The sequence below is a fragment of the Typopeltis vanoorti genome, chromosome 24 (genome assembly GCF_054136105.1).
Source record: "Typopeltis vanoorti isolate ZY-2024b chromosome 24, IOZ_Tvanoo_1.0, whole genome shotgun sequence".
In the NCBI taxonomy this organism is placed as follows: Eukaryota; Metazoa; Arthropoda; class Arachnida; order Uropygi; family Thelyphonidae; genus Typopeltis; species Typopeltis vanoorti.
Genome location: NC_143572.1, coordinates 52497698 through 52524060, shown reverse-complemented (window position 1 = coordinate 52524060; position 26363 = coordinate 52497698). Strand labels below are relative to the sequence as shown.

The 26363-nt window shown below is 35.2% G+C and overlaps 1 protein-coding gene across 1 annotated transcript in view; it reads right to left on the bottom strand.

The window, feature by feature from the left end:
- Dp (transcription factor Dp) overlaps window positions 1–24786 on the bottom strand; it is a 230932-nt gene extending 206146 nt beyond the window's left edge. The window contains exons 1-2 of the mRNA XM_090414181.1: window positions 24068–24786; window positions 6069–6157 (exon numbers count right to left, since the gene is read on the bottom strand). The gene's annotated coding sequence lies outside the window, so the exon portion shown is untranslated. The remainder of the gene's footprint in view (window positions 1–6068; window positions 6158–24067) is intronic.
- Between the last annotated feature and the right edge of the window lie 1577 nt (window positions 24787–26363).

The following is a 26363-nucleotide window of genomic DNA, read 5'->3' as shown; positions in this document are numbered from 1 at the left end:
GTATCTAGAGCAGAGTTTCTGAACTATGTATAAGTAAATTAAAAAAATATATAAAACTGACAAAAAAAAAAAAAAAAACCCTTAGCCCACCCACGGTGCAAATGTACTATAGGTTTAGTAATAACCTTTCGTGGGTGGTAACCACACATGCACACAAAACAAAATTACTAATGACACTTAAAAACCTAAATGAACCCAGAGGCTTTAGAAGACCATGCTAACACACAATGTTATGAAATTAAAAAGGTTTAGGAATAATGATCTTAAAATTACCAAACGTAAAAGTAAATTTATATACTTCAGTGTAACAAATGTACATGCCTCAAAATTGACAGTAACCTAATTTTTGGTTACTGTCATAATAATGAGGTTCATTAATAAGAGCATATATTATGTTAAAAATTTATTAGTGTAGCATTTTTAAAAGACATAATATTCATGAAGAAATTCTTCACTGAAATACAGTATCACATTAGTGTGAAGATTATTACTACATGCTTGAATATGTTTCAGTGGTTTTTAGCAGTTCTGTAGACAGCTTCTGGTATTTAGATCACATTTTAAAATAAATAATGAGTTTAATAGTCTGCGCAGTTAGCCGTGTCAATCAGGAACATCCTACAAAGGTAGGTCCAAAATTATTCCTTCTTTATATTCTTCCTGTATCTAGGTCTTTAAAACATCAGTAATGCCCTAAAAATTGAGTAAAAAGCCAATGACATCATAAAAGGGATATTCCTAAAGAAAAATAGGCAAAATAGCCATAAAAATTAATATTAATTTAGAGGAGTAACATGGGAAATTTTCCAGAAATAATATGTATATGTATTTAAGTTTTTTTAGATCAGAAAACTTAATAATTTGACATGAAAATCAGTAGCAAAATAAAAAAACTATGAAAATAGGCAGGAACATAGAAACCAACTGCATTTTCAAAGAGCACACAAAAAGTTATTTAGGCGCACAATTTTATGAAAGATGGCAAACTGAAGATGGAAACAGACAATAGTATAAGCAAAGCTGGTATGGCAGGGAGCCAGCTGAATAAATTTATATGGAAGAAAAGATAAAATAGCCAAAAACACTAGACTAGGAAGTGTACGAGACTTTTTTATTATTATTATTATTTTATTATTATTTGACACCTCCAGGGAGTCCATAGACTCATCGAGGGAGGGCACCTGCTCTACAGCTCTCTCTCCACCACTCAATCGACCAACTACAACTAACCACAACCACACCAGTGCCATCTACCGCTGACCACCACCACTAGTTTTTCCAGAGACAATCACAAACATCCATGCCCATGGCGGGATTCGAACCCTTGACTTCTTCAGACAAGTTTTAAGTTACAGCTCTGGGAGAGGGGAGGGATAAAAGAATGGAAGAAACAGTTGATCAAAGATAAGGGAAGTGAGTGGATGGCATCGATTGCAGCATTATATTAAAAATAAAAATATTAGAAAGACAGAAACTTGATACTGTTAACATTCAAGAGTGTACCAGAGCTAATCTAAAGTGTTATATTCATGACAGAAGAAAGGACAGCAAAACAGGTGTTTTCTGCTAGAATAGCTGAAAGATAAAATTATACAACAGAGGTCTAACAAATCACAAATGAATTTGGTATTAAACTGTTGATAGGAAGTTGGTAATAATGCAAATTTAATTATGGTATACAATCTTGAGGATGCATATCAGGAATATGATGATAGCAAAAATATTAAAGTTTACAACACTGAGTGTGTTGTAAACATTTTCAGTAAGATTATAAACATAAAACAATAGCTTAACATAATAGTCAATGAGAAAGGGATTATTATTATTATCCCTAGACTTCCATGGAGTCAAATACTCATAATGGGAGGTCCCCAATATCATACACACAGATCATCCTACTGTGCCCTTAAAGACATTCACATTCTCTGCAGACACCACATTCTCAGGCAATGCATTCCAATCAATCATCACTCCCCACACAAAAAACCAGCTTTTCACTCCTTTGCTCACACCCTCTTCCTAACATTCTATGGAAAATCTCTTCAACATTAATTTAATAAGAACCCCTTACCAAATTATATTTCTATTACCTCTGCTCCTACTCCTGTCCATTAGACTGTAAATTGGAACTTCTCAACCTTTAATACTCTACATTCCAGAGCCCAGAAACCACTTCAGTCAATTGTCTCAGGACCCTTTCCAATACCATCCTGTCATCCTTACGAAAATCAGATGATCAAATCTGTGCATAGTAGTCCACATATGGTCTAATCAAGGCCCTTATACAAGGAAACCAAAATCTCATCTGGTTTCATTGTATAAGTCTACTGCATCACTGCCAAAATTTGTGTTGCCTCACAATTTTAGAAATTGTGTCCTCTAAATCCACAATGATAACCAGATCTCTTATCTCCTCCACCTCCATCAAGTGTATATTTTAAACCTTACACACTACAACACTGAACCAACAACCCTACTCCTATGCCCATTCACTCAGATTCAAGTTCTCTTTTCAGCCAGACCATCTGCGCTACTCCCATAATTCTTCCCAATTTTCCATCACCTGTAAACAACTAAATATCCCCATACAAACTTTAATCAATATCATTAGCATACAGGTTAAAACAGCAATGGCCCTAAAACAAACTTTTAAAGCACACCATTAGTGACTTTCCTCTTTTGGGATATTGCTCCCCCCCATATTCAACTTGTTGATGCATATCAGAGTCAATCTCTAATCCAATGCACTAATCTAATATCCAACTCTATTCGTTTTAGTTTAACTATCAACTTATCATATAGCAATATATAAAAAGCCTTTGTAAAATTTACAAAGTGCATCCTTCTTTCTTGTTCAATGCACCTGTCATTTTATTGCAATAAGCAATTACTGAAACATGACCTTCCTTTAGCAAATCCGTGCTGTCCATCAAAGGGAATACTACTGTTGTCAACCCAATTCTGGATAATGGTTCTCACTAACTTCAGCAATTTAACCACAACAAATGACATGTAGATTAGCCTATAATTTGAAGCTCAAATTCTGTCACCTCTCTTATGAAGCAGAACAATCTTTCCTTCCTTCCACTTCTTAGGAACTTAATCTCATGTAAGACTAGGGATCTCATACGTCCCGGTTTTATTACTTCTGTCCCAGCGTCCCGATATGTTTAGTTCGGGACGCTAAATGTCCCGGATTTTTTAGAATATAACAATATTAACATTTCTCATAAGAATAAGTAAAAGTCGTAATATTTTTGGGTGCTTTTAAAAATGTATGTTTACAAAACAAAAAGCAGAGACATATTTATTTTGTAGTTCGGTGAATTACCAGAATGTTAGAATTTTGGGAAAACAAATTTAGTTCCATACATTTCATTCAGCAGGAGAAAAGAATGTCAGAATGAGGGAGACAGTCGCCCAACTGTATGTTTAACTAATCGCAACCACGGCATCTATTTCGTTCGTCTGGTCGGCCGTAAATTTTTAGCAATCTTTTGTCTCAAGCTTAGTTCGCATAGCGTACGATATCCGATGGTCCGAAATGTTTCTCATTGGTCGACATGTTTTTGAATATTAATGCGCCATGATAGTTCATTTTCTTTCAACCAATGAAAAATATTTTGGACCATCGGATATCGTATGCTATGCAAACAAAGCTTCACATGTCAGGCGCTAAATTGTTTTTATATCGCTACAGGGTATGTGATATAACCTAGTTTTGAACTGTTTACATAGCATATACATAATGTTAATGAATAAAATTTATTTCTCTTAACCCTTAATTCTACAAAATTGATTGTGTCCAGGTTTTTTGTTTTCAAAAATTGGGATCCCTATGTAAGACTCATTAAATAAGCATGACATGGCAGATGTCAACTTCTGGGCTCATTCCTTCAAAACACATGGTGATATCATCTAATTTCACTGCCTTATTAAGATCAAGTTTGCTCATTTGTTTATACAAAATCAGTCTCTCCTATTCCACTTCCATTGCTCTCAAACTCTGTATGAATGTTACATCCACAAGGATGAAATACCTTTAGGAACTGTTCATTCAATATCTTAACTATATCATCTGCAACAGTTATCCTTTTACCATTTTCTTCAACATCATCCTCCCGTGATCGCTCTGTTTTTCTACTGGCTACGTGTCAAAATAACTCCTGAGGTTCTTTTTTTGGGTCATAAGCTAACAGTTGCTCATGCGGCACCTTTCCTACTTTTAACAACTGAGTCACCCTCCTTGCCTATTCTCTGTACTCTTTATAGAACTGATTATTAATGTTGCCTAAATAATGCCTTCTTCTTCTATTGCATGTTTAATCTCTACATTCATCCATTCCGCATCGGTCAAGTGTCTGAAGGTTAATAACCTTCAGACACTTGACCATCTAAATGTATTCCAATGTCTAAATGGAATACATTCAGACATTGCTTCTATTAGATAATTCATAGCTTACCCAAGTAGACTGATCTCCTTATCAATGCCTAATCCCATACAAAAGCTGCAAGATGTCCCCGGAGCTTTTCATGATCACTAGCCTTGTAATTTCAAATATATCCTTTCCTCACACAGCTTTCAACCACCTAGGTAATCTCTTCATGGTTATTCTCACCAACTGGGGGCAGATTTCACACCTCATATATAATGCAATCCTCTGATGAGTTGATCAGATCTGAGACCCTCAACCATTGCATGCCCTCAAAAACTCAAGAAATTCATTTAATTTACATCCAGATGCTATCTTCTCATTCCCATCTATATTGCTGTAATTAAAATCATCCATAATGATCACCCTTTTCCCATTTGTGACTAATTTGATTATATATTTAAGGTTACACATTACATTCCACATTATCAGGTCTATAGCACATTCGACCAAATATTTTATTCACCTCTATCTCACATCATACTGTCTCAAAACCACTGCATAGGCATAACTCCTTTTCTATCATTGACAGCACTCCCCTTCCTGCACCCCCAATCAGTGTAACAATTTCATTCCCTCCCCTTGATTCTGATATCTCTAGCATTCATATACAAACATAATAGTTCATTTCTTGATCTATAACAAGTTTCACTTATACCACTCATTAGCAATTCCCCATGCCTTCCTCGAGGCATTTTTCTCTATCATTACTTATCACGGTATCCTCTTCAAACCCAACTGTCCCCTCCCCCACATCTCATTTCTATCTTGTCTACTCATACTTTCACTTCATCGTTGAGCATCGACCTTTCTCACACTGTGCTACTCCATCAACCCCCGAGTCCCCATTATCCTGTTTGTCTTGCACACTTGTTCTCTCATTCTCTACACTCATGCTATCCACTTCTCCATTCATAAGCACCATTTCAATCCCTCTTTCCTTACTCTTCCACATTGCTTCTTACTTGCTCAGATTCATTCTCTGCGCTCATTACTTTGCTTTCAGCAGCAGCCTCTCCAAATGACTTACACCAAAACCATTAAAATGCATTCCATCACTCTTATACAATTCCATCCTTCAAACTTATACCACACACACACTCACAAACTGCACTTCTCTTCTCCATGTATTTCTGCTAATATATCATTTATAATTCTTGCTCTCCATCTCATATCGCTGTCATATCTAAGCAACACTCTGACTACCTTTCCTATCACACTATCTTTTATTTTTCTCAACAACTTCTTGATATCCAGTCTTACACTCTCCTGATTCCCAGTCAGGTCATTTGTTCCTACTACCACCATTAATAAAGCAGATATGAGTTGCAGTAGAGTAGTATTGTCTAATTAGAAATGGATCCTAGCAAGATTCAGTGAAAGGTATACACGAAAAAAAAAAAAAAAATTCTCCTTATGAAGAGTTTTGAACTTTTGAAATGCATTTCCTCTCCCAATTATTAATAAAAATTCCAATTATTTTTATAATTCAGAAAAAAATGTAAAAATATCTCATTTTATTGTAAAATAAATATTTAAGATTTATTCACAATTATTCAGAATAATAAATGAAGATAATCGTATTGGAATTAATGTATTTAAGGTAGTATTAAAGAGAATAAAGTTATTTCTCACCTGCAAAGTGAATAACAAATGAATAAAGTAGCTTTATTAAGAGTTCCTTGGGTATTTATCACATTCAAATGATGGCAAATAAAGAGGCCCTATATAAAGATGAACAACAATTAAAGGAAAGCATAAATAATAAACTGTAGTCTTAACCTGAAATTTAGCCTTGTAACCACTACAAGTGATGTGGAATAATAAAAAAAAAATAATAATAATGAAGGAAGGGAAAACAATTTTTTTTTTAAAAAATAAAACGAGTTTATGGTACTGTAAATGTTATGCCACTATAAGTAACATAAAACCTATTTCCTCATGTTTTTACACAATGTTAGTTTAACTCAGAACTATCTAATAAACCAAATATATATAATGAGATGGAATCTTATTTTAGAATGGAATATTCCATAATAATCTTTACAAAAAAAAAAAATCTCCACGATAAATACCTATACTATTATTAACATTTGACTTCCATGGAGTCAGAGATTCATTGTGGGAGATACTCACTATTGCATACAATGCTCGTCCAACTGCATCTTAAACTGATTCAATGTGTCCACATCCACAACACACTCAGGCAATGCATTCCACTCACCAACCGCCTTCCATGCAAAGAACCTGCTTCTCACTCCTTTACTCACACCCTCCTTATACAGTTTCCAGCAATAGCCTCTTGTTCTACTCCCCTCTCACATTCTATGAAAAATCTCTTCCATGTCTACCTGATAACAACCCCTGACCAGCTTATGTCTCAATCACATCCCCCTCTTCCTCCTATGAACGAGGCTCTTCAACTTACATTCTCTCAATCTGTCCTCATACTCCACATTCCAAAGACCATTGACTACCTTTATGAATCTTCTCTGTACCCTTTCCAACATATCCTCGTCACCATGAAAATCCAGAGACCAAATCTGTGCACAATAATCCATATAAGGCCTAATACAATGGAATCATAACTTCTCTATTTCTGAATGTCAGGGTTGCAGAAATCACATCGAATAATCGCATTATTCGATGTGATGTCTTTACAACTTGTGCAATGTGGCCCCTGAATTTCAGGTCCTTGTCCACCATCACTCATAGATCTCTCATCTCCTCTACTTCTGTTCAAGTTTTCTTTTTTGTTCAAGTTATTATGGAAGTTATATAGTTGAATAATTTACATGAATAGCATTTAAATTGTATAAAAGAACATTTTATTATGCTCTTTTATGCAAATGAGAGCAATTTCATTCAAAGTTTGAGAAACATGACATATTATTCACATTTTAAAAGGAATTTTTGAAAAAACTTAATGGTACTCTATATGTGCATAATGAAAGTCCAAAATAATCAAAGGATGAAATAGTGCCACTAACAAAGAAGCTGATAAAAGGTTTCAAATTAGCAACTAGTTTATGTATCTGAATGGTGGTTAAGGTAAGGGCAGAAAGCTAAGATCGATCCAAGACAGGAGTTAGCATGGATTTATTGAGGGAGAATCATGGTTAGCAAACAAACGGAGTGCACAGAACAGGTTGATATAACCAAGACAGGTTGAGATAAGTAATAAATTAGGATAGCAGACTAGCTATGTGATAGATTTATTAGCAAGTTATATATGGAGATTCAGAATCATGGAAGAAATAGGCAACTAGTGGTGCTGACTTCTTCCATTGGCACTGGATTCTGTTTTAAGGCCATTACTATAACTTTTATATTAATGCTAATCAGAGAGAGAGAGAAGTTATATGGAGGATATACAGTTGTTTGCAGATAATGCAAAGATAAGGAGAATAAGAAGAGTGAAACTAATGTAGTCCTCTACGAGGCTTTGAACAGGCTGTTTATATGGGCAGTTAAGTGAAACTTAATTCAATGCTGCTAAATACAAAGATCTGAGTATGGAAGAAATGCAATGTATTTAATTAGTGGGGAAGAAGAATCTAGGGGTGATAACATGATGCCAAAACTTAGAGGACAGATTCGGTGCTGAAAGGGAAAACCAGTATAAATTACTGGGGCCTTAATTGCATGTTTTGTTTTTCTCAGTATAATTAGCTGATCTGTCCTTGCTGGGGGATGGAATCACTTAGGCCCAAAAATGCACTCTTATCAACTCTGGACACTTAAGAGAAGCAATGTAACAAATTATAATAATGATGAGAAGAACACCGACATGCAAAAATAATGAAGTTACTGTTCTATTTTACAGGACTAAAGATGTATTTAGAATTCTGTGTTGTTTTGTCACTAACTGTTTTGCCACAATGAGATTTTGGAAAAGTCTAGAAAAACATGACTCTGAAATGTTAATATGAAGACATTCATGCTATCTGAAGAGACTGCTGATAAATAAGAGGCAAAAGGTATGATCTATAAAAATGGTTTATATCAAATTAATACAGATTATCTGGAGGAAGAGAGAGAGAGAGAGAGAGAGATTATCCAAAAAGTTGTAAGGAGGATGTGAGCAAGAGATTGAGAAGCAAGTTTTTTTTGCTTGAAAAGTGACAATCTGTTGTCACAGTATGAGGAACAGCAAGAGAAAACCAACTTAAGATGTGAAGAGTAAGGACCTAAATAATGAGTCCTGCAACTCCCTGGAGGTCTGATGACAACAAAATATCAACTGCATGTAGCAGACAACAGAAAATTCACTTAGTCTGTGCAAAAAGGGAGAAACTAAGGATTTGAAATAACAAGAGGTAAACTTATAAACAGATACCTTTTCATAATTATGACATTTAACACAAATCAAGAAACATAGTTTCTTGATTTGTGTTAAATTAGACATTTCACATAGTTTACACTCAAGGCATAACCGCTATATATCTAACATCTAAATTTCTTCAGTTAGAAAAATACTACATAAACTTAAGTCTTACCTATGTTTTTTTTTTTTTTTTTAATAAATGCAGTAATTGAGAAGTATCTTCTCTTATATTCACCTTCTCCTCAGCATTTTTACTACAAATACCAAATAATGAATTTTAAATGATGATATCAGTTAATGATATCATTAACTGATATTCAATATTGCAACATTTATAATTACTTCTATAGTAATTGCTCACATGGCACTGTGGTGTTATAGGTTTTGAGGCCTCTCATGTGTGAGGTTGATATATTAAAAAGAATTAATCTTGGAAATTCAATTCTTTCCATATCAGGTGGATGCGATAACAATGAAGCCCTCAAATATTTTTATATGACATGATGGCCTTGTTGGCTGAGTAGATAGATACCTGCTGATTAGGCTGGGGGGGGGGTACAAATTCGGTACGGAGGTTTGTGATGTTCAGATGGAAGACAGATCAGTGTCTACTGTGAAATCATCACCCAGCTTACTAGAGGTTTAAAAAAATTCAGTGTTTGGTCTCTAGAGCAGTTTCTGGATCATGTAAAAAAATTGCAAAAAAAAAAAAAAAATTAACCCACCTACCCACAGTACTGTACTAAACTACAATAAGTTTAATCTTTTATGGGTCAGAATCACATAAAATTTACTTGTAAACACTGCTACTTTTAAAAAATTTATCTCACTATATATACAAAAACAAAAATCATCTTATTCTCCACAAATGATTGTGGGACTACTTAACCTTCAGGAATGGATTTGTTATGTTTTAAATGAGTTCATGGGATCGCTTCATTAATACTATTATGCTGACTTATGGACATCCATGATGGTTAGATAAGCTAGCTTCCAGCACAGTATTCTTGATAAGAAGTTTAATCACGAACCATTAGTTACGAGTAATGCCAGTGTTAACAATAAGAAGTTGTTGAACTAAGAGTAAGCCAATGCTATTTTCATGAGAAGAAATGTGAAAATTTAAAAGAAAGTAAATAGATGAAAAATATGAATGAAAAATAAATATTAACTGTTCTGCATATGCACCACCAACATTTTTTATTTTTTTTTATGACAACTCTACAGCAAATTGTTACTACATCAGGTTCATGTTAATCTACAAACCTTGCCCTAGATACCGATCATTTTCAAGTCACTTTAGGTTCCAATTACCATTTAACTGATCTCACATTAAGATGAAATTCATCTATCACATAAAAACTTACACAAGCATCCATATTATAATTAAATACAAATTAAAACTTGTTAGTGACATTACCCATTCAGCCAACCAGGCTATCAAGTTATATAGTATTAACAAATGTAATATATGATGAAGTATCAGAGTGATATCATAAGGATGAAATAAAGTTAAATGCCATTGTAATGAGTCTTTTGTTATCATCACATCAACTGAGAGTGGTCATAACTAATCAGAAAGAGGAGGAAGCTTCAAAATGCATATTGATCTGTGGAGAAAAGAGATCACTCTCTCTCTCTTTTTGTATAATATCAAATGGCATTTGTGCATAGGTTTTTGAATTGTGTTGCAAACTAGTGGGTCAGCTAAGGAATAGGTATTTGGAAACCTTGGAGATCAAACTAACTTTTTCAAGGTATCTGAAACTCCCAATAAGTCTGGTTGTAGTCTGACACCAGGCAATGAAATTCATCCTCACCTAATGAGATTCACAAAGCATCCAGGCCTATGGCAAAATCTAAATCACAGCTTGGTTAGAAAGTGGATATGTTAACATTCAGCCAACTAGACCAGCAATTTCTGGTCTAAAATAGCTTTTGGTCGTTTGTACTTGGAGTAGTCTGTTGCGTCGTAATTTGCCGCTAGTTGAATTAGATTATTAGGATGCACAGATGCTTTTGAGAAAAACTTAGTTGCTATAGTCTGCACGAAGATGTAAATATAGGGAATATTTATGTCCCGGTGAAGTTGCACAGTGCGTAAGAACCATGGTGCGTTGAGGATCATTCTGAGACATTTATTTTGCGCATGTTGTAATTTTAGGATATTGGTATCAGCAGTATGACTCCAAGCCGGCATATATGAATATAGGATGAATCATTATTTTGTATATAAGTAGCTTGATTCTGGTGCTCAATTTGCTGTTCCTGCTGAGCTGTGCAATGATTTTTGACATCTTTAGACATAGAGTTTTGATATGGGCGCTGAAGGTCAACTTTCTGTCCAGCAATACGCCAAGATATTTGATCTCGGTTTGCCATGGAATTTTTGTGATGAACAAGAGGACATCTCCAGTAGGAAGCATTGATCTTCTGGTGAATAGCACGGCTATGCTCTTCTGGGGATTTATTTGAAGTTGCCATTTGGCAAAGTATTGTTTGATTAGCAGTAGATTTTCCTGCAGTTTTTTGATTGCTAGGTGGTGCAGTTTTAAAGATCTGGTTAATATCAGTGTATCATCTGCATATAGGGCTTTGATAGATGACAGAAGGTTGTGCAGGATATCACATATATATGGAAAAGAGAGTCAGTGCCAGTAGGGATCCTTGTGTGACTCCAGCTATGATGCATTTTTGAGTTGAAATTGTGCCATTTAACTTAACTTGCATGCGTCTATCATGGAGGTATGATCTGATCAGATGAACCACTTCCAATGGTATTCTGGATGTTATCATTTTGTATAGCAAGCTAATGCCAAACTTTGTCAAATGCACTGGCTATGTCAGGGAAAACAGACCCAGTGCATTAACGCCAGTTAAATCCCATGGTGACATATTCCACCAATCTGAAAATCTGCTGTGTGGTGCTATGCAATTGACAGAACCCAAACTGCTCCTCGGGAAGAATGTTTAGCTTGCGTACTGATTCTTGGAGTCTGGTGAGAATAACTTTCTCAGCAATTTGTGATACCAAGGTTTGAAGTAATGCAGAAGTCATAATTCCAATATACAAGTAGTCAAAAGGTATATTACACTTGAATAATAGATGAAACTAAGAATATAATTTCTTGGCATCTTTAATTTACAATATAACCAAGTTCATTCAATCAGTTATGGGATAACATACTGGTTGTCTCAATATTTTTACTATATTCAAGCAATATTGTAGTTCAACATGCAGTACTTAATGGGTTTGGAGAGAATTTTGATGCAGCTGAAATCAGAAGAATAAGAATTAATTACTGTATTAATGGCTGTTGGTTACTCTCAGATTAATAGCTAATTTTTCTCTTATTCCATATAAGTTTATTAAGCACATTAGATATGCTTATTTTATTGCACATTTCCATATTCCATTTCCCATCTTCACTTTGTTAGCCTGAATGGCTAAGTGGTTAGCATGCCAGCTCTCCAAGATAAAACAAATGTAGGTTCAAATCTGGCCTTAAGAGGAATGCTTGAAAAATCTACATTTAGGTGATATATGAATTTCACTCAGTGTGAGATCATTAAATCAATGCAATGGAAGCCTGAACTAGAGCAGTTTCTAAATTACATAAAAATAAATTAAAATGCAGAAAACATAATTTAAAAATATCTTATCCCATCCAGGGTACCAATGTACCATAGGCTTAAACTGTTTCACAGAAATTACATTTAAAAAAAGCTGAAACATTTTTCTTTTTCAATAGGCTGTCTTTGAGAAATATAGAAATTTCTCCATTGAGAAATGCAGTTAGTTCTATATTCAGCCTATTTTCAAAATTTGGTCTTTTTTCATGCTTATTTTCATATAAATATTTGTTATATAGCAGTTATTCAATCCAAGAATCTAAGCTGTACTAGATTTATTTAGGAATATAACATTATCTGCATAAAGTAAAGAACCAAGCTAAATACCTCCAATTTTGATATTAGGTTTAATACCACTTTTCTTCAAAATGTGATAGATGGGTAAGAGAGTGTGTATCCTTGTCTTGATGTTTTTTTTTTTTTTTAATGTGATCCACACATGAAAGGCCCAAGACCTACAGCACATTAGTGTCATGTGTAGACAAGAGGAATAGAAAAAAAATGAGGAATCTGTTCACATTTTGCTTCAACAGCAGCATTTTAATCTTTGGGGAAAGCAGAATTGGGGGGGGGGGCTTTTCCAAAGGACAGAAGTAGATGGAATGAAAGACAAGACAGTGAGGTTGATTCAGTGAATTTCAAGATGCACTGTAAAAGTGCTGTTGGTTAGCAGTGGCTCTTTGTTTTAATGATTTTGGAGAAGAGTGGAGGAATAGCAGTGGCCAATTCAGCAGAGCAATGTCCGTGAAAGAATCCGAAGAAGAGGCATAAAGCAGAAACTGAAGTCTATGAAAGACAGATTGTAGTGGATATGTGAGAGGGGGATCATTAATTAGCTGGATTACCCTCTTCTGGATAGAATCGAGCAGTCTTAGAAAGGATTTTGGTGCCACTCCAGATTGACAACTTCAGAAGCTATAGTTGAAATGTAGTTGTGCCAGGAAAGATCAGAGGTGCAGGTCAGTCTAAGAAGAGAAATCTGATCTTGTTTGGATATCTCAGTATTACTGAAGGTAAGAGGGATGGATGCAAGCTCTTTCTTGCAAGAGATCAGACAGAACTGGGTTTTGGTGGCATTGAAGTTAACAAGGTTGTTCTTGCCCGACTAGGATATAACTAAGAGATCTAAGTTCAGATCCAAGGTCATGGCAGATCTTGAGGATTCTAATACTTCAGCACTACAAGGTTTGTCAAATGAAAAGGAGGAATGGAGTGTACTGTCATCAGCAAACCTATGGATAGAACTGGAAGTCTGTGAGAACATGTCATTCACATACAAGAGGAAGAGAGTGGGTGAGAGAACAGAACCCTAGGGTGCACCTATGTTGGTTGGGAAATCTGAGGAGAAACTGTTCACCATGAAATGTAGCGAGTGACCAATAAGAAATTTAGTGATCCAGTTGCAGAGTAAAGCAGACCATAGGATGGCAGCCTGTTAAGTATGCCTCTGTCCAAACTGATCAAATGCCCTTGAAATATTGAGGACAATCCTGCGAGTTTTTCAAATTCAATCTGTTTACTCACCTAAAAAAAAACAACCTTATTAACACCAGTAGAAATAAAGTGCTCTAATCAAGTGCTTTATTTCTACTGGTCAGAACACTCTTATATACTGCTAGCTTGGTGTTTTGACTAATTTCTCTCTTATTCAATATAAATTTATTCAGCTGACTACCCACCATACCAGCTTTGCTTATTATCTTGCCAATTTCTAGATTTTACTTGCTATCTTCACTAAAAAATATTTTAGTTGCTCTATAGCTTCCAATCAGAATGCAGTTAATATGTTCAATGTTTGTCTATTTTCATAATTTTTGATCTTTTTATTGATGATTTTCATGCCAAATTTGTTACAGCTGATATTCAATTTAATTAGAAAATCCTGGATAGACTTGCACTAAATGTGTTTAGGTGTACAATATTATCTGCATAAAGCAAAGAGCTAAGTTTGACATCTCCAACTCTAATAATCAGGCCTAATGCCACTTTCTTTCATGTTGTGATCTAGATGATAAATAATAGTGGAGATAACGTGCATCCTTGTCTTTCCCCTGGTTTTACAAACCATCATCTTGAATTTCCTTCAATTATAACTTACAACATAAATAGACTGTGTACCGTTCTGTATAATGTTTCATCTACCCCATATAATTGTAGTGTTTTGAAAAGCTTTTTTCTGGGGTTCCTGTCATATGCCTTTTCAAGATCTACAAAACTTAAATTACATCTCATTGCCACATTCCCATAAATTTCTGAACTATTTGTTGTGAAGTGAAAATCTGATCTTGACAACTTCTATTTGGCCTGAACCCAGCTTGTTCTTCTCTAAGTTTCTCTTCCACAATCTTTCTCAACCTCTTTTCGAATATGCTTGCATAAATCTTACCTGAAACACTTAGAGAAACTCTCTCTAATTATTATTATTACACGACACCTCCAGGGAGTCCTAAATACTCATCAAGGGAGGGCACCTACTATACATCTCTCCGTCTTCATCATCTACGCAAGCACCATCTACTGCTTACCACCACCACTAGTATTTTCACAGACAATCGCAAACATCCATGCCCATGGCGGGATTCAAACCCACAGCCTTTTGGCTAGAGAGCGGATATGCTAACCACTTGGCCAACCAGGCTGGCAATTCTTTCATTCAGTTTTATTCTCCCCCCCCCCTTTTTTTTTTAATAGACGGGAACTATTAGAGCTATACATGAATCGTTTAGAATTCAACCTTGTGACTAGGCTCTATGAATTATGCAGTGCAGTCATTGCAAAACTTTTATACCTCCATACTTAAGCATTTTTGGTCAAATATAACCTATCCAGCTGTTTTTCTGCATTTCAAGTTTTTGATGGTTTTTTATACCTAAAGTATTAATATGTACTCCTCTTGCAAACTTTTATACCTGCATATTTCACTATTTCTAGCTTTTTTTCCCTATGTAAAGTATTGATATATACACTGAGTCAGCTTTGCCTGATTTATGTATTCAACACTATAACGAAGTACCACATGATATCAACATCACATGCAACTTCTATAAATGAGCACACCTATCCTCTGTATGCAATTAGTCAATGTTTTCCAGTAATGGAGAAATATGGTGACGTAAGCCAGTTTGATTGTAGGCAGATATTTGGGACCGGGAAGACGGGTGCCAGTATTTCAGAAACAGCCACACTTGTTGGTTGCTCCCATACCACTGTATCAAGGGTGTACCAAGACTAAAATTAACCATGAACAGACATCCAGCAGAAGGGCTCACATTATCGCCCATGCATGGCTGACCCTAGAGATGAGCACTGCATGTCATGACTGGGATCTCAGCAACAATGAGCAACAGTCACACAGCTTGCCCACAAGCACAACAGTTCGACTCATTTCCACATACACCATGCATTGTACCTTGCTTCACTGGGATTCCAGCAGAGGAGACCAACAAGGGTACCCCTAATGATGACCAGGCATCACGAACAATGCCTCGCATGGGCTAAAGAACATCAGCAATAGACCCTTGAAAGATGGAAGAATGTCATCTGGAGTGACGAGTTCCATTTCCTGCTGCAGCATGCTGATTGCTGGGTTCGCATTTGGCATAAACAGCATGAAGTCCTATTCCCTGGTTGCATAGTTGTTCAACAGGCTGATGGAGGTGGTATAATAGTCTGGGGAACTTTTTCCTGGCATGCCCTGGTTCCGTTGGTTATTATCCCACAAACACTGAATGGTGAATGCTACAGAGACCTATAAGCCGCCCATCACTATCCATATCAGCAGGAGGTCTACCCTGACCAAAGGTAAGAAAAGGGAACTTTTTCCTGGCATGCCCTGGTTCCGTTGGTTATTATCCCACAAACACTGAATGGTGAATGCTACAGAGACCTATAAGCCGCCCATCACTATCCATATCAGCAGGAGGTCTACCCTGACCAAACAGTGGCATCATTCAACACGACAATGCACCTTGTCATCACGCTTGTACAAGTACTGAGTGGCTGGAGGAACACAACGAATTCGCCACATTGCCTTGGTCCCCAAACTTCCCTGACTGTAACCCAATTCAACATGTGTGGGATATGCTAGAATGGGATGTGAGAACTGCTGATCCTCCTTCATGGAATGAACATGAACTGAACTGACAGAGTTGCTGCAGTGAACATGGGTCAAGTTACGCATGGAGGAGGTTCAACACCTTGTGGAATCTGTTCCTCGGCATCTGTGAGCCATGATTACACAGAGAGGTGGACCATTTAATACTCTTTCAAAATAACATCTGGCTGTTCTTTTTCATCTTTATCATCTGATAAAGGTGAAAAAGATACTTTTCTTGATTTTTAATCTTTCAATAGCCTCCTCTCATTTTAATAACATGAGATACCTTTTTTGCTACTTGTATATAAGATTAGATGGGATATCAGCCAATGTATTACAAGAATGTGCAAGGAAGTTGGCAGTTCTTCTGACCTGGTTGTTTAATTTAAGCCTCAGTTTCTGGAAAACTATCTAGACAGTGGAAAGAGCAAAATAGTTCAACTGCATAAAGGAGGCTCTGATAGTACAGCAAATTATACTCTAATCTCAGAAGTGGTGGTTAAAATATTGAAGTTGGTAAAAGGCAGAATTTGGGAATGGTTGAACAGGAATGTGACACTATAAGGGACATCGTGGTTTTGTGAAGGGTTAAGGTGACACTTTTTTTGTTACTTGTATACGGATATGACTTTTGTATCAATTCAACCTCTGTATCTTCCTGGGTCCTGCTCCCACTGATCATGCTTCAATAAAAGTCAAAAACTGGCTGGGAAGTAACCTTGCCCATAATAAATAGCAATATATATATAAGTGAAATGAAGTATGCTCTGCATTATGAGATACTGAGGAAATTGATGTTAATTGCCTCAGTATCCCACGCAAGTTGACTAGGTTACTTGCGTATGCGCACACACGCATGTGGCCTCTACATATAAGCAGCCTAGTCATGAAGATACTTCATGTACAAACTTTGTTTGGTAAAGGATTAAACAAGAATATAACTGCATGGCAAGCATAAAACACATGCAGAATTACATATGTACTGGAGGAACTTAATGAAAGTTGTGTTTAAATAAACAAATTATTTTTGTTAAGTGTCAAAACCTAAACTAATCGCAAAATACAGAAAACATTACAGAATTGTAGAATATTTTGATACTAGTATATCCAAATTTAATATCATACTGCATAATTTCTATCCTTGTTTTAACTGTATGAAAATATACACTTAGCTAATTATATACATCCAGGATTAAGCATTACTGCTACCTGGTTCAAACAGTATTCTCTTAATCTCACTATAACAAACCTGCAACCTTTGGCATAGTGTTACAGTGAGCAAGGTTGCTATATAATGAGAACAATATACATACACAATTAAGAAGGAAAATAGTTAAAGACAATTATACAAAAGATGCCTTCCATAATAGCATTCTATATAGTGAGATGATTAATTCTAACAATTGAACACAGAAAAAATCTGACGTATATATATACGACAGACAATTTTGCCAAATATGCTGGCCTAGTTGGTCAAATGGATAGCATACTATCTGCTCTCCAACCAACTTGCAATGGGTTCTCCATAGTAAGCACAAATGCTTGTGGAAGTACTTAGGTGGCAGACAATTTTTATTACCAGGTGTGAGACCACCACCCTCTTTATGGGAGAAGTGGCTTGAAAAAGTTCACAGATTATCTAACCGTCAGTCCACATACCTCAAAGTACTAAATATGCAATATGGGAACCCCACTCACAAAACAATGTCTACAACATATTGTGGATAGAGTTCTATGTGTATTAGGTTAAATGAAACCAAACCGAGATTGGCTGACAAATAGATGAAAATATCTGAAATTCCATCTAGTCAGAGCATGATTACTAAAACCAATAAAGGATCAAATTTAATGCTCCAAAATTTCAATAAAATATATCCAGCCAACAACAAGAAATAACATACAAACAGATAAATGACAAATTTAACAAGTGATATGCATTTTGCAAAAATGTACCAAAAAATGCTGCTTGTTCTAATTGTCCTTGCAATGCTATAACTTTCCCTGAGCTATTTCTTTGGTTATGTTGAATTGTGGTTTTTATACCAGAACTCTCAATAATTATTATTACAATATCTCTTACATAAAACATAAGGGGAATAAAATAAATTATAACCTTGACAAAAGACTGATAATGTACATGCAAGACAGAGTCACTAACTGCTTAACAGTGACTTAATGTATTGGATAATATCTTAAAAATTTAATGCTCCTACACGTGAGATGTGGAAATCAACTTATTAACCTAAGAGCACACTATCAGTCCTTTTGTCAACATTATAATAACTCATTTTATCCCAATTATACTGCTTGTATAAGGGAAGTTGTATGCAGCATATTCAATTTGTCCTTGATGCAACACCTAACATAAATACATTTTGCAAATTTAAAAATTATCCCAATATAGAGATTTAGAAAATAAGTTATTTCATCTATAATTTACTGCAAATCCTATATGACACAATATGCCATTTGTTTTTAATATTAGCACACTCCAACAGCTAATTTTATTGCTACATATTGAAAAGACAAAAATGATTAGGGTTTTCCTGCTTCCTCTTTTAGGAAGAAGATGTTGGTAGCAATACAATCAAATGGAAGATAAACTTTTGAGTCTGAGAAATATGCTGGCCTAGTCGGTCAAGTGGAGAGCACTTTCCTGATGTTTTAACATGGGCTTCAGCTTAGAAACTAAAAGTTACATAAGAAGTCAAAGGACTAACAGTTCTCTATGTAGCCTGCAACACCCACCCCCCACCTCTTGAATTTATGAATGATAAACTACTAGTTCTAAACTAACCTCACTGTTCACTTAAAAACAACAAAAAAAAACAGAGCATAATTAAAGCTAACCTAACATTTTTACCATTCATCTGACAGGTTTTTTTTTTAACAAAAAAAAAAAAAAAAGATAACATGGATCAATGAAATCTGCCTTAATATAATTTTTTTTCTGAAACTAGTATTCATGTCACTGTATTTAAAACTAAAAACTTATTAAAACTTTTTGCTTATTTTTTTTTTGGGGGGGGGGGGGTTTCAGTATATAGAAATAATTATTTCTATATACCACTTTTTAAACTCAAAAAATTACTTTGCAAATAATTTATTTTCAATAAGTAAATCATCCCCAAAATCACTTCAAAAAAGGTATTCCAAATAGTTATCAAAAATAATTTACATTTCTAATTGGGAAATTTAAGTAATGCTCTTCAAAAAAAATTCTGAATGCCAGAAATACTATCAACGTTTAAAGAAACCAATGTGTTAAAAAAGAGCCCCCATGGAATTTTTTTCATTATGTGGCAAGTAAACAGAAGAAGACTACATGAATGGTGAATTTAAAGAGTGCTGACCAGAGGCAGCTCGTGAATAGGCACTGTGGAACTGCAGCATCCCCAATTTTTCTCGATATATAAATATATTTATTAATATTTGCTTGTAATATTTAATTTCATCATCAACAATCCCATACAATTCTCTTATTTTGTATAAAAAAAATAATAAAAATTCATCTTGTAGCACTTAGGAGGGCAAAGGACGTAAGCAGCACTGTGTTTACCACAGTGTCATATTGCTATGTGTGCAAGTATATGCATGTCATAGTGAGATAAGAGCTATTAGCATAATGCAGCACTGTCTGTCGCACAGTTCCACTGTTTATATGCAGTTTGTGCCTTGCGCCAGTAGTAGAGTGCTCGTAGTGCTTATCGTGTTTATTCCATCTCTTTAAATATCTGGACATTACAATTAAAGGATTTAATTGAAATGTCCAAAAATTGTACATCCATTCGTTTAATTTCAATTAAAGGAATGGATTTTATTTTTAAATAATTTTGAATTATACTAAACTGTATAATTTTATCGATAATTAACAATATTTTTTCATGTTTAATTTTTTTTTAAATTTCTATCATAATTTTGATATTTTATCCAAACTCATATACACTGTACTACTTACAGCGTGTATGTATATTTCGAAAGTTGCAGCATCCCCACGATTTCAAGCCATGAGCAGCCACTGGTGCTGACAGTAACAAGATGACAGAAGTAGACAAAACAATAAGTTACACAGTGACCACTTTTGCAAGGGCCTATTATCTAGGGTACTGGTGTGACAGGAATAGTTGTGAGAATAGAGATTGGTGAATTGGAAGTGCTTTGGATGTTGCAGAATCTCAATGCATATGGCTATGGAATTAGACAGATTATCAGCTCACATATTATGAGAATGTGCAACGTAATATTAGACTAGTCTAACATTTGGTAGTCTCAAGGAAGTGGAAGGAGGAAAAAGTAATTCTGCTACACAAAGCTGGCTCTAAGAGCATGGTAGCAAATCACAGCCCAATCAAGGGAGTGGTGGTAAAAGTAATGGAAAAGTTGGTAGGCAGATAAGAATATGATACTATATTGGGGGGGGGGGGGGGGGGGACAGCATGACTTGGTAATTTACTGACTTTTTATAATAATGATGGCTAGGTGATGATACTGCTGGATTTTGCAAAGGCATTTGACAGAATATGATGAAGGTTGGTCAATCAATCAACCAACCTAAGCCGGCAAAGGTTGGTCGATTGGTAGAGATTCTGCTACTAATGGCTCAGTTAAGTAAGTTTGAGTGTGGTTAGTAGTTGGAAGGGGCACCAATCATTCGATGCTGTTGGCACACTCTCCCTCGATGAGTCAAATAATAATAATAAGGTTCCAAATGGGCATACCGAAAAGTAACATGTGAAGAAGCAGAATCCAGAAGAAAGCAGGTCTAGTAGTATGCCACAATGGTCTGCTACTGTTTATTTTGTACATAAATGATTTCAAAGAAAATAATTGGCTGTTTGCTGAAAATCAAGTAGTGTATGATTTAAAAAGACTGATAATAGATGCAAAGGAGAAAGACAGTTTTAATGTGGAAAAGTAGAAAATTATGCATTTTGGGATGAGGAAATAAAGGCGTGTACCAAACAGATTTGGGGGGAGGGGACACTTTAGAAAACTATGAAACTTAGGATTTGAGGGATGTTGGTACACACAGTTGAAATTTGGAGTATAGGTCATAGGATTACTTGGTTACTGAAGAACACACTAACATAGATAAGGAAGTTATCATCTCTCTTTATAAGGCACTGACACTTCTATATGTAGATTACTGTGCTTAAGACAGGTCACTAGGGGTTTGTGTGTGCTTAGAGTAATATGCTGGGAGAAATTCAAGTTAGAGGCTTAATGGAGTGAAACAGCCACTGAGAAAGGATTAAAAATAATATTTAGCTCATTCAATATTTTTATCTCAATGACTGAGATATCATCAGGGAGTACAATGAGACGTAACACACACACATATATGCAGGCAACCAAAACTAAGTGAAATGTGGATGAAAGACTAGAGTCCTAACTAGGTGGGCACCTGTTGGTGGCTTAGGATGTAAATATAGAAATATTATTATTAGACCTCCACAGAAGATCCCACTATCACATGCACAGTTCAGAATACTGTGCCTTAAATATCACCATTTCTGCATTCATCACACTCTCAGGTAATTAATTCCAATCAACTACCACTATGCAATAAAACTGTTTTCCCTCATACTCTCCTTATACAGCTTTCAGGGATGACATATTGTTTTCTCTCATTCTATGTGAACCTCATCCATATTAATCTGGTAATAATCCCTTAGTAATTTAACCACCTCCTCTTATCTGCCGGTCACTGCAATTTATGCTTCAATCTGTCTTCATATTCAACATTCCAGAGCACAGATACCAGCTTGGTCAATCGTCTCTGGACGATTTCCAACATATCTTCATACTTTTTGAAAACCAGGCGACCAAATCTGTGCACAATAGCCTATATGTGGCCTAATCAAAGTCTTATATAATGGAACCATAACATCCTAACTTCTAAACATCAGTGTCCTCTGCATCACTGCCATAATCCACTGCACTGTCTTATTGATTCTAGCAATGCATCCTCAAAATTTTAGGTCCTTGTCCACAATTTCCCCAGGTCCCTTATCTCTACCACTTACTCCAAGATATTCTCTGCTTCCCAAATGTTAAAACTTTACATTCTGCACCAATGAACTGGCAACCCCAACTCACTTTCCCATTTAACCAGTGCATTCAAGTCATCTAACAAATCCATGGCATCTGCTCCATTCTCATAGTTCTCCCAACTTTCCATCAAATGCAAATAACTGTATATCACCTCCCAATATCATTAACTACCAGTTAAACAGCAAAAACTCAAAAACAGACTCTTGGTGTACACCACTAATAACTTTTCTCTTCTGGGATAGCAATCCTCCACATACAACTTGCTGATACCTATTAAACAGCTAATCTCTTATCCAAACACTAATCTACTATCCAGCCTCCAGAAAATAAGAACTTTTAAGTTTCTTTGCTTTGCTAAGGAGAACAGGTAATAAGAAGTGGTGGGTACCAAGAAGATGACTTCTTTCCAGGCAAGGCATAGATAAAGGCATGATTAAGATAACTATCTCTCCTTTGTGGGAGTAGGAAAAGAGTAATTCAGAATATAATTCAAAAGAAAACACAAGAACAAAAGAAAATCAGTAAGGAAACAGGGTTTTCCAATTTAGCCTAATTATTTGTGAGTGGGTATATTCCATGTAGACCCTATTGAATTTTCATTATCAGCTCCCATATGCACATGACTGCTGGGGAAAGCAGCATTAATCAAAGAATTAGACTGAAAGTTGAAAGGCTGCTGCACTTTTTTTTTTCTAGAGTTTCAACTTCTGCTGACAATTACAGGGTATTGAAAAGTTCTGCTTTAAAAACAACAACAAAAAAGTATAATTGCATAATGTATAAAACTTTCATTTCATATTTACATAACTAAGCTGTCAGACTTAACATATTCATATATACTAAAAATAGCTGTAGAGCTACACTTTTCAAATATAAAAATAATTGAGAAGGGAAATAAGAACATAAGCTGAGTAAAAACAAAACTTCAACTTTCAACACAGAAATATTACTGAAATATAAATATATAAACATATTTTAAATCACATGATGAAAAAGTACACCTCTACTAATTTTTTAGAAATTACTTTCAAGTTAGTACACAAATCCATGCCATCTACTGAAAGTTCTGCATGGATAAATAAGGCAGTAAAAAATAAGTTCAAATAAAAGGTGCTTGAAACCTTTCCTTTTCATTAAAGCTGAATGCATCTGATTTAACAAATACAATTGACTAGCATATATTTGTTTGATAGATATATAATTTTTTTTAAATATAGAGAAATACTATGAACATAAGCAGCAGAGCTTTTTTTTTTGTGTGGATATACTGAATGATAGCACTCAGATACTTAATGATAGTATTTAACAAATAAGCATACCTTCAGAAAAAATTACCCAAATACACTAGAAATACAGATGTGTTCTTTTACAGACTATATTGTATTCTGTCACGTTATACTACTACTATGCTAGAAAGCAATCACTAAACCTACATCGATAACTCAGTACGACATACATCTGCACATTTTAACAACAAAAGAAATGAGGATCAGCAATCAAATTTAAAATATTACCACGAAGTACCTTTTAAATTATAAGTGCAGTAAAAGTTCAGAAGAATAAAAGGCTTCACTGGGAGCCATGCGTAAATTCATACATCAAGGAGGGAAATGGCCCTTGGCACGCTACTCTAGACGATCGTCCACTACCTGGTTGTGAATAAATCAGTTACATAGTGTCCACTACGTGCGATCAACACATCTAGCCTTGAGTAACTGTATTTACGCTTCTGTTGAAGTCCATATTCACTTTCAACTAATTCCAAAGGATTTTATACCAATTAAAATAATCAGTACAGGTTCAAGTTTAACTTGACTAACGAGGAAAATTGCGAGGCAAAATAACTGGGTAGTTACTCCACAGGAACTTTCTAGTGAAGCTATTTTCTTCGGCACTTTCATATGTACAGCAAAATATTCGTTTAACAAGTTCGAAAATATATCACTTTCAATTTAAAGATTAAAAAAATTTAAAAATGTAAAACTTATTACGTCAAGATGGCGACGGAGTTAAAATCCTATTCGCTAGTATGGGAGGCGTCCTACAATAATCCCAGAAGTTTTAATCTTTTTTTTTTAATCATTCAAAATTCAACAATTTTCACATCTCTTGACAAAACTCAGTAACTCATCAATTAAATTACATCCCATATGATGAGTCCATATTATAACCACCCCTTTAATGCTTGCTATTCATTCATTTATATATATACAAAGATTACTACTTCACCTAGGTAAGCAGCTCACTATACCACACACAGCAATAGTAATCGCTACCTGCGCTCTCCTCTATTCGCTTTCTTCAAACGAGCTTGGCGGTGGAAGAGAGGTGTCACTTGTAATTGGTTGAAAAGAAGTCATGTGACATCGTCCCCAAAACATACTGGATGGTTCACCGGCGATGAAGTGTTCGTTAAAAAATACCGAAAATTCCAAGTCCCTCCTTCTTTCTAATGACGAATAGCCTCAATGTTTAACTTAGCATAAATAACATAACATGTGTGTGAAAAGATAAAACTAAAACTTCTATTGATCTTTTTTATTCGCTTCGCTTTCTGTAGGCATTTAAAATAAATGCTCAGTCTAATTAACAATTATTATATTTGGTTAGGAGGCGAACGACTCTTCCAGTCAAACATTTCTTTTCGAAATACGGTGGTTTTTTTTTATTTTTGTATTATTATTATTTGACACCTCCAGGGAGTCCAAAGACTCATCGAGGGATAGCGTGCTAACAGCATCGAACGATTGGGATCTCTTCAACTACTAACCGCTCTCAAACTTACTTAACCGAGCTATTAGTAGCAGAGACTCTACCAATCGACCAACCTTTGCCGGCAAATATATTTCCTAATTTTTATAAATTACCAGCTGAGAAGGTGATATCGCTCACAGAACATCCGATAAGTTAAGGAGACAAATATTAAATGCTATTGTGAATAATCGCATACATTTCACTTTATCTAGTTTGCTGTAACCGGTACATGTTTAAAAAATGTAACTAGAACTAGCGAGCTCGTAATGTAAAACAGGAAACAACTTTGTATGGAGACTCGAAGATTACAGGTGTTCGGTATTTACCAAACTTTTTAAGATCAAAGAATTCAATAACATTTTATGTTACGCTCAACAGCCAAGAAATTTTCTTAAGCCGAAAAATAAAAAAAAATGGAACACCAAAACAAACAGCATAAATAAAGTGAAGAAATTTATTCAAGTATTGTAGTATTGACTAATTAACATTATATGTTGTATCTGATTTTAACAACAGAAAATCTGTTACAACATCACTTAAAAAAAAAAAAATCATATCAACACATACGTATAGTCACTCTGGATCTCAGTGGTATGTTACACGAATTCTCTCTAGGTGAGAATTGTAGGCTTTTCTTAAGGCTTCAACCCTTGGAAAACCAGACACACTCCAAACATGTAGTTGAAGGTCTACTACTTCCACATTTTCCAGGAACTTTACGATCTATTACCGTTTTGAGAAATACCTCCTTCCATTCTTTCTATATATATATCCAAAAGATTTCAGCTTTCTTCTGTCAATACCCTTAATGAGTCATAATGTTTTATCGATCCTTTTAGAACCTATTTGTCCACCATTCATTGCATGAAATCCTCAACAGTCTCCTGTAACACCATCTATCAAATTAGCCATTCATTTTACCAGACATTTACAGTTACCTGCTTATGGAAGTTTCGCATCCATAAGCAGGTAACTACTGAAAAAAAAAAAAAAAGAAAAAACAGCTGCGCCCAGAATCCTCGGAATTCTAACTGTAGAAATAAGCTATCCCTCCCTAAAGCTTTTT